Raw genomic sequence first — 10,887 nt, forward strand, 5'->3', positions numbered from 1 at the left:
TGGGATGACATCAAATGGAGCATCCATGAAGAAAACAAAAGTTCATTTAAAAGACAGGAAAGAGAGAAAAGACCAAAATGGATGTCAGAAGAGATTCTGAAACTTGCCCTTGAACGACGAGTGCCTAAAGCAAGTGGAAGACATGACAAGATAAAAGAGCTGAACAGAAGATTTCAAAGAACCGCTCAAGAGACAAAGTCAATTTTTATAACGAAATGTTCTAAGACCTGGACTTAGAAAACCAAAAGGAAAGAACATGCTCAACATTTCTCAAGCTGAAATAACTGAGGAACAATTTAAGCCTCAAGATGCAATACTTAGAGATTATATGGGCAAAATATTGAATGATGCAGGAAACATCAAAAGAAGATGGAAGGAATACACAGAGTCACTGTATCAAAAAGAATTGGTCTATGTTCATGCATTTCAGGAGGTGGCATATGATCAAGAACCAATGGTATTGAAGAAAGAAGTCAAGCTGCAGTTAAGGAAGTGCTGAGAAACAAGGCTCCAGGAATTGGCAGAATGCCCATTGAGACATTTCAATAAATGAATGCTTCACTAGAGCCACCCACTCAGTTATGCCAAGAGATTTGGAAGACAGCTACTTGGCCCACTGACTCGAAGAGATCCATATTTGCACCCATTCTAAAGAAAGGTGATTCCACAGAATGTGGAAATTATCAAACAGTATCATTAATATCATATACAAGTAAAATATTACTGAAGATAATTCAAAAATAGTTGCAGTAGTATATTGACAGAGAGATTCCAGAAATACAAGCTAGATTCAGAAGAGGATGTGGAACAACAGATATCATTGCTGATGTCTGATGGATCTTGGGTGAAAGCAAAGAATACCAGAAAGGTGTTTACTTATATTTTGTTGACTATGCAAAAGCATTTGAGTGTGTGAATCATAACAAATTATAGATAAAATTGAGAAGAATGGGAATCCCAGAACATTTGATTGTACTCATGAGACACCTGCCAGGAGACTGTCATTTGAACAGAACAAGGAGATACTGCATGGTTTAAAATTAAGAAGGGAGTGCTTCAGGGTTACATCATTTTACCATACTTATTCAATTGTATGGTGAACAAATAATCTGAGATATTTCATTATATGAAGGAAAAAATGGCATCAGAATGGGAGGAAAATTTATTAACTATCTGCGATATGCAGATGACACAACTTTGTTTGCTGAAAGTAAGGATGATTTGAAGCACTTACTGATGAAGATTAAAGACTTCAGTCTGTAGTATGGATTACACCTCAATAAAAAGAAAACAAAAATCCTCATAATTGGTCTAATAAACAGCTTCATGAAGGATGGAGAAAAACTGAAGTTGTTAAGGACTTCATATTGTTTGGTTCTACCTACAATCAACACCAATGGAAGCAGCAGTCAGGACATCAGATGACATATTGCATTGGACAAATCTGCTGCAAAAGACCTCTTTCAAGTGATGTAGAGCAAAGATGTCTCCTTTAAGACAAGGGGGTACCTAACCCAAGCCACGGTGTTTTTTAATTGCCTCTTATGATTGGAGAGCTAGACAATTAATGAGGAAGACCAAAGAAGAGTTGATGCTTTTGAGTTGTGGTGTTGGAATAGAATGCTAAGAGTACCATGAATTGCTAAAAGGGCTAACAAATCTGTCCTGGAAGAAGTGCAGTCCGAATGCTCCTTGGAAGTGAGAATGAACAGACTTAGTCTCACCTACTTTGGTTGTATTGTCAGAAGGAACCCTGGAGAAGGATATCAGGTTGGTAAAGTGGAGGGTCAATGAAAAAGGGGAAGGCTGTCAACTAGATGGATTGACACAGTGGCTGCAACGATGGGCTCAGGTATAGCAAGGATCGTGAGGCTGACAGAGGACCAGGAAGTTTTTCATTCTGCTGTGCATAGTTTCACTATGAGTTGGAGATAACTTGACAGCACCTAGCAACGACAACACCACGTCATTCTAGTGGACAGAACCTGTAACACCTCAAGAAAAAAAAAATATGTATGTCCCTTGCTTCATTATTTATTATTATTATTGGTTTTATGTCTTTACGCTATGTGATGGTTAATGTCATGTGTTTGTCAGTGGAGGCTTCTATGTTGGAATGAAGCTTCAGTGGAGCTTCCAGAATAAGATAGGCTAGGAAGAAAGGCTTGGAGAGGTACTTTGGAAAATTATCCAATTAAAACCCTTAATTTCTTTTAGTTCTCTGGGATATCCAGACTAAGAAAGCATACATTAAAAAAATTCCCATCAAACTGCTCCATAAACAGGTTAATAAGAATTAAGATATACATCTCACCCAAAGAATAACAACAAAGTTCAAAAAAGCAGAAAACAAATGCTGGTGCGTGTGGGGAGGAACTGTTGTTGTTCTTATGTGCCATAGAGTTGGACCCAACTCATAGGGACTCCTCCTTGGGTTTCCGAGGCAGTGTCACTATGGAAGTAGATTGCCCAACCTTCCTTCTGAAGAGTGGCTGGTGGGTTTGAAACACCAGCTTTCTGGTTAGCAGCCAAGTGGAGCAACTGGCACTCTCAAACACTGCTGGTGGGACTGTAAAATGATGCAACCACTATGGAAAATGTTATGGTGCTTCTTTAAAAAGCTGGAAATAGAAATACCATATGATCCAGTAATCCCATGACTAGGTATATATCTTAGAGAAATAAGAGCCACGGCATGAACAGATATATGCAAACCCATGTTCATCACAGCACTATTCACAATAGCAAAAAGATGGAAACAGCTGAAGTGCCCAACCACACAAAAAAGAATGGATAAGCAAACTATGGTACAAACAGAGAAATACCACACAACGTTAAAAAACAATGATGAATCTGTGAAACATAACATGGATGAACTTAGAGAAAATTATGCTGAGTGAAACTAGTAAATCACAAAAGGAAAAGTATTATATGAAACCACTATTGTGAAAAGTCAAGAAAAGGGTTTCACAAAAAAGAAATATTCTTTGATTGTTACCAGGGGTAGTGGGGAAGGGATGGTAAACCATGAACTAGAGGGTAGGACATATATTAACTTGGATGAAGTAGAAGACCAAAAAAAAAAAATAAAAAAGAAAGAAACACTAAGATATATTCATTCTGTCTACATACAAGGAAGAGTAAGCATTTTAAGTCCCATGTACTTAAGTGGAAATGGAGACTTAGTCTGGTGATACATTCAAGAAGAATACTCAATTATGAAACAGCAGGTTTGATTAACTCCAAAGGCCACTTTTTTTTTTTTTTTTTTAAGTTTTCATACTGCCTTTTAAAGTATTTAATCATCTCAGTTGCCTTATTCTCAATTGAGATGAGGATTTCTACAATGAACCAGTTTTTTTTTCTGGATTCACATGTAGATATTACAGATGCAGATCACAAACTGACTAAGAAACACATCTGATTATTGAACAATGAACATGCTGTGCACAAAAAATAGAAAGTGCTAAATAATGAAAAGATGGTACATTTTATAACCAGAGAAATACAGGTTTGAGTTTCAGATTTACCAATCAAAATGTGGCAGATAACATATGTATTTATTTATAAAATGGAGATGACACCAATACTCCTTTTTTCTCTAAATTATCACCTATTGAAGACAAAAATCAAGGTTTTTCAAATTTATAACCCCATAAACTTGACTCCAAGCTCTGGTGGCACAGTGCATAAGGCATATGACTGCTAACCAGAAGGCTGGTGGTTCAAACCCATCAGCTTCTCTGTGGAAAAAGTTCGGGAAATCTACTTCCATAAAGATTTACTGCCTTGGAAACCCAGTGAAGGTTGCTATGAGTTAGAATTGACTCAATGGCAGTGGTTTTATTTTATTTTTGTTTATAAATTCCACTCATGCTTGATATATTTCTCTCTCTCTCTTTTTTTTTTTAGCAACTTTTGAGTTGGCTTTGACTCATGATGACTCCATGCACAAGGGAATGAAATGCTACTTAGTCCTATACCAACCCCATGATCGATTGCTAACCAGACTGTTGTGATCCCTAGTGTTTCATTGGTTGATTTTCAGAAGTATTTATCTAGACCTTTACTCCTACCTTTAGTCTGGAAGCTCCATTGAAATTTATTCATCATCTTAACAATATACAGGCCTCCACTGATAGATGAATGGTGTTTGCACAAGAGATGAATTGACTTGAAAATGAATCTTGGCCTCTCCCATGCAAAGTAAGAATTCTAAAACTGAACCAGCATTGCCCCCATATGTTCAGTACATGTTGTTCTTAGGTGCTGTGGAGTTGATTCTGACTCACTGCAGCCCATGTATGTCAGACTGAAACACTGTCCAGTTATTTGCTATATTCCCGGTCCTTGCTACACTTGAGCCCATCTTTGCTGCCACTGTGTCAATCCATCCCAATGAGGATCTTCCTCTTTTTTGCTGACCCTCCACTTTACCAAGCATGATATCCTTCTCCAGCGAATGGTCCCTTCTGACACCATGAACAAAGTAGGTAACACAAAGTCTGGCCTTTCTCACTTCCAAGGAGGATTCCAGATGCACTTTTTCCAAGAGAGATTTATTTGTTCTTCTTGTAGTCCATAGTATTTTCAGTATTCTTTGCCAAAACCACAACTCAAAAGTATCAACCCTTCTTCGGTCTTCCTTGTTCATTGTAAAGCTTTCACATGTATATGAGGCAATTGAAAATATCATGGCTTCGGTTAGGCACACCTTAGTTTTCAAATTGACATCTTTGCTCTTCAACATTTTAAAGAAATCTTTTGCAGTAGATTTCTCCAGTGCAATATGACATCTGATATTTTGAATGCTTTTTCTGTGGTTGTCGACTGTGGATACAAGTAATATGAAATCTTTGACAAATTCAATCTTTTCTCCATTTATTGTGATGCTACTTATTGGTCCAGTTGTGAGGATTTTCATTTTCTTTTTGTTGAGATGTAATTCATACTGCAGACTGTAGTCTTTATTCTTCATCAGTAAGTGCTTCAGGTCATATTCAATTTCAGCAAGCAAGGTTGTGTCATCTGCATATTTCAGGTTGTTAATGAGCCTTCTTCTAATCTTGATGCCACAATCTTTTTCATATAGTCCAGCCTCTTGGATTATTTGCTCAGCATACAGAGAGAATAAATGTGGTGAAAGGATACAAATCTGACACACATCCTTCCTGATTTTAAACCATGCAGTATTCCCTCATTCTATTGGAACAACACATCTTGGTCTATGTACAGGTTCATCATGAGCACAATTAAGTATTCTGGAATTCCCATTCTTTGCAAAGTTATCCATAATTTGTTTATGAATTGTGTTATCACTTCCTTCATTGCCATTGTTTTTTTTGTTTGTTTGTTATTATTTTAGTATTTGCTAAACACTTGTGCAGGAGTTCTGGTAGAGTAGTGTCTAAAGCATTTTACTGCTAACCAGTAAGGTGGGTGTTCAAACCCACCAACCACTCCTCGGAAGGAAGATTGGGCATTCTACTTCCTTAGAGTAACTGCCTTGGAAATCCAAGGAGGGGTCGCTATGAGTTGGGATCAACTAAGTGGCAGTGAGAGAGAGAGAGAGAGAGAGAGAGAGAGAGAGAGAGAGAAATTTGTGTTGGTCCTTTTTCTTTTTTTTTTAATTTTCATGTGAAGGGTTTATCATTTTTCTTTAAGGTTACCCTGTGATTTATAATTTTCTTCCCAAGCTTAGAACAGTCCGTTCTATCTTACAGTTGCCTTGACTTCCTTACCATTTAGAAGTTCTGTAACTACACAATTTTTTCCCTCTTTTTGGTTTGTAGTTGTCCTCATTTTTCAAGTGAGGCCATAGTCTCAGTGGTTCCACCAGGCTCTATCAGACCAGCAAACCTGGTTCCCCCCTCCTTTTTTTTTCCAAATGATTTTGTGTTTTGTTCCACATTCTTCTCCCTCTCTATCCAGGATCTTCTACATATATCTCCTCTGAGTGGTTGACAGTGGTAGCTGGTCTCATAGTCATTCAGGCTGTGGATTGCATGGTGTACCAGTCACTTGGACTGGTACATTATTCATGTTTCCATAAATCTTTGGTTTTCTTCATTCTTCTTTGCTCTGGATGAGGAGAGACCCATCATTGCATCTACAAGGTTGCTTGCAAGCTTTTAAGATCCCAGTCACTACTTGCCAAAGTAGGAGGTGGAACAATGTTTTGTGTAGTATGATATGTCAATTGAGCTTGATGTCCCCTGCGACTATGGTCCCAAGCCCTTAGATTCAACTACTCACTCCCTCTGGGTACATTTAATGACCTTTTACTTTCTCCATGTATGATGTTCTTGATGTCGTCTCACAACTCATCTGGTTTTCCATCATTGGTGTTCAGTGCTTTAAATCTGTTCTTCAGATGCTCTATAAATTCAGGGGGGCATTTAATCAAGGCCATATTTTGACTCTCATGGACATTTAAAAATTTTATACAGCTTCAATTTGAACTTACATATAAGCAATTGATATTCTGTTCCACAGTCAGCTCCTGTCCTTGTTTTGGCTGAAGATATTGAGCTTCTCCACCACCTCTTTCCACAGATGTACTCAATATGATTTCTGTGTATTCCATTTGGTGAGGTCTATGTGTGTAGCTGCTGACTGTATTGTTGAAAAAGGTGTTTGAAATGAATAAGTCGTAGGTCTTTAGGTCTTGCAGTATTCTATCATGCAATCTTTGTTGTCTTTTTACTACACTAAAAAAAAAAAAAAAAAAAAAAAACCTCACTGCCATTGAGTTGGATCCAACTCACAGTGACCCCTCCTTGGGTTTCTGAGTGGTATCACTAGGGAAGTAGATTGTCCAATCTTCTTTCTGAGAAGTGCCTGGTGGGTTTGAACCACTAGCCTTCTGGTTAGCAGTCAAATTCCTAGGTATTGCACCACCTGTATGTACTTTACTACAAAGAACTCAATAAATATGGAATAAATGATTGGCTACTGAGTAAATTAATTTTATAGCTTCATCTATACCTATTGTTTTTGTTGTTGTTACATGCCGTTGAGTTGGACCCAACTCATAGCGACCCCTCCTTGGGTTTCCGAGGCAGTATCACTATGGAAGCAGATTGCCCCATCTTCCTTCTGATGAGTGGCTGGTGGGTTTGAACCACCAGCCTTCTGGTTAGCAGTCAAGTGCCTTAGCCACTATGCTACCAGAGCTCTCATCTATACCTATAGATATATATTTTTTTTTTCTATATTTTACACACACCCATATATCTTTCTCAAAGTCAACCTCAGAGTTATGTGTAATGTATTAGTGTCCATGGATGTCATCTTATTTAGCTAATCATTTCACGCTTAGGTCAAGATCCAAACATCTTGCCAGACAAAGCATGATGTTGCCCATTTTAGAGTCTCTTTTCCAGGAATTGTCTAGGCAAATGTCTCAGCTGTATAGAACCAGTGCTTTATGTATGGTCAATAAGACCAAACCAAACCAGAACCACTGCCAGCAAGCCAATCCCAACTCATAGGGACCTTAGGAGGGAGTAGAACTGCCAAGGTTGTAAATCTTAACCTAATCATGCTGCCTCATCAATCTCTTGCAGAGCTGCTGGTGGGTTTGAATTACTGACCTTTCATCATTCTCCTGCATAGCAGCTATTGTGTTTGAAATACTAACCTCCTGGTTAGCAGCTGAATGCCTAACTACTGTGATACCAGGGCAGTTGAAATCACCTGTGCCTGGTTATCATAAGTGATCGCCTAACAGACATCAGTAGGAGCCTCCTGGCCCTTGAAAGCAATATTAGCATGTCTCAACATTCAATATTCAATCTTATTGTCTCATACTTTGTTTATTTGACTGATTATTTTAAATAACACCAGAAGTATGTTTGAGGCTGTTGAGTAAGGAGAGAATTGTATTTTAATTGCAAAGTTTGTCATTCTTCTGCCATTTTTTTAAATTTTATTTTAAATTTACTAATTGATTTTCTCTTCTTTTTATGCTTGAGTTTTGTTCTTGCAAGCTCACATGTTAAATCCAGCCTTTTCTTACGTATTTGGAAAGTGTCCTCACTCACAGGCATTTGTATTTCACCATGTTTACCAGAAAAAGTAGAAAAGGGTGAAAGAGATGTTTTTTCCTAACAAAGATAATGTAAATCCTATTAAGTTGTTAATAGCTCCTGTTATTTACATTTCTTTGGGTATCCCACCAGAAGAGCTCTTTTATATGACTCAAAACTTATCCCTGGCTCCTTCCTTTCCATTTCACTTTCTCTACTCCTCTCCTATTTTTCTTCCTCTCATTTTTGCATCCTTTGCATCCTAGCTGTTGTTTTGAGAGTTTTAACTTCTACTGAAACATGCTTATCATTTCATTTTTTCTTAAATAAGGAAAGATCTTCCAAAGTATCCAAAATATATACTTTTCACCTCTTGTTTCATTATTTTATCTCTGCTTAAATTATCTCTTGGTGATATTCACCCAGTTGCTTTTCAAATCAACCAGCAACTTTCATTTTAATTTTTTATGTTAAGTGAATTAATACATATTGGCACAGTCTGAGTACTCAATAATACCTAGACCAAATAGATTTATTATAGAGAGGTTCAGTGTTTGTGTAATCTCTTTATAATTAGATTCTTCCAGTTCTGCTGCTCAAATATCAAATAAGTTATTAATAGGATCTGAGGAGGGGTATATTTTATTTCAAAAGCTTAGAAACTATTGGCTAATTAAAAGTAAGTGACAGGAAACTATGTGGTCTGGGGGGGTCATGAATAAACAGGGAAGGTAAGGAAGCCTTATCTAGGTTCACAGATATGACTTGTGGGTAGAGAAAGGAAGAGTCTAGAGGGGAGATAACAGAGCATCTGAACTGTTATCTAAGATATTGCATGTGGGTGTAAGATGATTAGGAAAGCCTGTAGGCCTGCTGTTTTGAAATAACTAATGTTTAAGCAGAGGCTAGAACAAAAGGGATGTCAAGGTGTCAAAACTGAGCTTGTGGTTCTTACCACAGATACTATTTTCTTTATGTAGCTAGAAACAGGAATTTACCTTCTATAAGAAGGAAGTGTCACATTTAGGGTGAGGAAGGTATGAGAAATATAGTCTCTTGAACTTGTTTCCGGAATTCTTGGTGAAGTTATTAATTACATGTACAGCCTGCAGAATTCCACATGTAGTCAGATGCTGAGCTGAATGGGGAACATTAAATGGTTGTCTGGCCTGTCATAGATTGTCAAACTTGACAGACTAGAGTCAGAGTCCACTAAAAAATCTGGAGGACAGATGATTCATTAATTGAAATACCGGGATGGGAAATAGGTGGAGAATATTTCTGAACAATTGTCTGTCTGGTTAAGGGACAGTAATTCCCAACTGGACATATTATCAGAAAGGACATATCCCTGGGAAAGAATGTCATTCTTGCTAAAAAGTAGAGGGTCAGAACAAAAGAAGAACAATCTCAATGGCATGGATCGACAGAGTGGTGGTATCAATGGGCTCAAACATGGCAACAATTGTGAAGATGACACAGGACTGGGCAGTATTTTGTTCTTTTGTATGTAAGATCACTATGAGTGGGAACCAAGTTGATGACATTTAACAGCAGCAACAACAACAAATTCCCAACTGTCTTTTAAAGAAACAAAAGAGCTTTTGAGGCACAGTGGTTAAGAGTCAGCTGCTAATTGAAAGGTCTGTGATTTAAACCCACCAGCCACTTCACAGGAGAAAGATGTGGCAGTCTGCTCCCCTAAAGATTTACAGGCTTGGAAACCCTATGGGGCTGTTATACTCTGACTAATAGTATCAATATGACTTGGAATTGACTAGATGGCAACAGGGTAGAAGGAAGGGGTTTGAGTGTTATACTGTATAATATGATGTAAGATATTTTTAAAAAATCAATTTAAGACTTACGAGAAATAAAATTACTATACTTGTAATGTTTGGGAATAAAATGAAAATTGGATTACCTTCTATCTGAATTCTGTTTGTTTTCATTTTATTTTGCCTCCATTCCCCACCATTTCTTCTTCATGATAATGCATGATTTTATTTCTTGGACATCACATCTAATATATTTTTTAATCTCTAGAGAACCACAGCAAACTCAGAAGTGATTAAAATTGCAAAAGAACATCAGACACTAAATATGTTTTTTGTTTGTGTTTAGATTCACCAAAACATTGTTTTTCTTTTTCGTTTTTTATTTTCTTGGTGGTGGTGGGTGGCGATCTGATTCAGTTTGTGTTCTGTTCTCTGTCATTAACCAACTGGCAGCTGGGTAAATATTGGCTCACATCCAAGATGATGATTGCTTTTCATATGCACTGTCTTTGCTGTTGGCTCTTTGACTAATGACTTCTGTTTTTATTGGATGGAATTTAGTATCATTAACTCTCAGGTGATTAATAGATGGTGTTTATAAGAGCTAAATCATGAAGAAGCAGTTAAACAAATCTGATATATTGTCTTTAACACAAATCAAATAACACTTTTTCTTTCTTTTCCTTGAGCTGTGATTTGAGGGTCAGGGACAGGCAGCTTGGCAGAACACTACTCCTCAACATCAGACTTATTTGGGGTTGAGACTTATTAATGTGTCATTTAGAAAAAATACTGATTTAAGCAAGTTATTTAATCTTTTAAATTAAATAACTTTTGAGCCCCACTTCCTATATTTCTAAAACAAGAGTGATAATATCTAATCTGTATGGTTAAATGAAGAATAAATTACATTCTGTCATCAAAGTGTTTTACAAAATACCAAGTACATAGTGTTCAGTCAGGATATGTTAATTTCAAATACCTCCTCTTCCTGCTGTAACATTTCCCAGTCTCTTGAACCTGAAGTTTATTAAGAGATGGATAGAGCTTGTAATAAACCTTTCTTCCTTCCGTGATGT

Source organism: Orycteropus afer, unplaced genomic scaffold, assembly GCF_000298275.1.
Source record: "Orycteropus afer afer isolate SDZICR_OR568_19922 unplaced genomic scaffold, OryAfe1.0 scaffold00004, whole genome shotgun sequence".
Lineage (NCBI taxonomy): Eukaryota > Metazoa > Chordata > Mammalia > Tubulidentata > Orycteropodidae > Orycteropus > Orycteropus afer.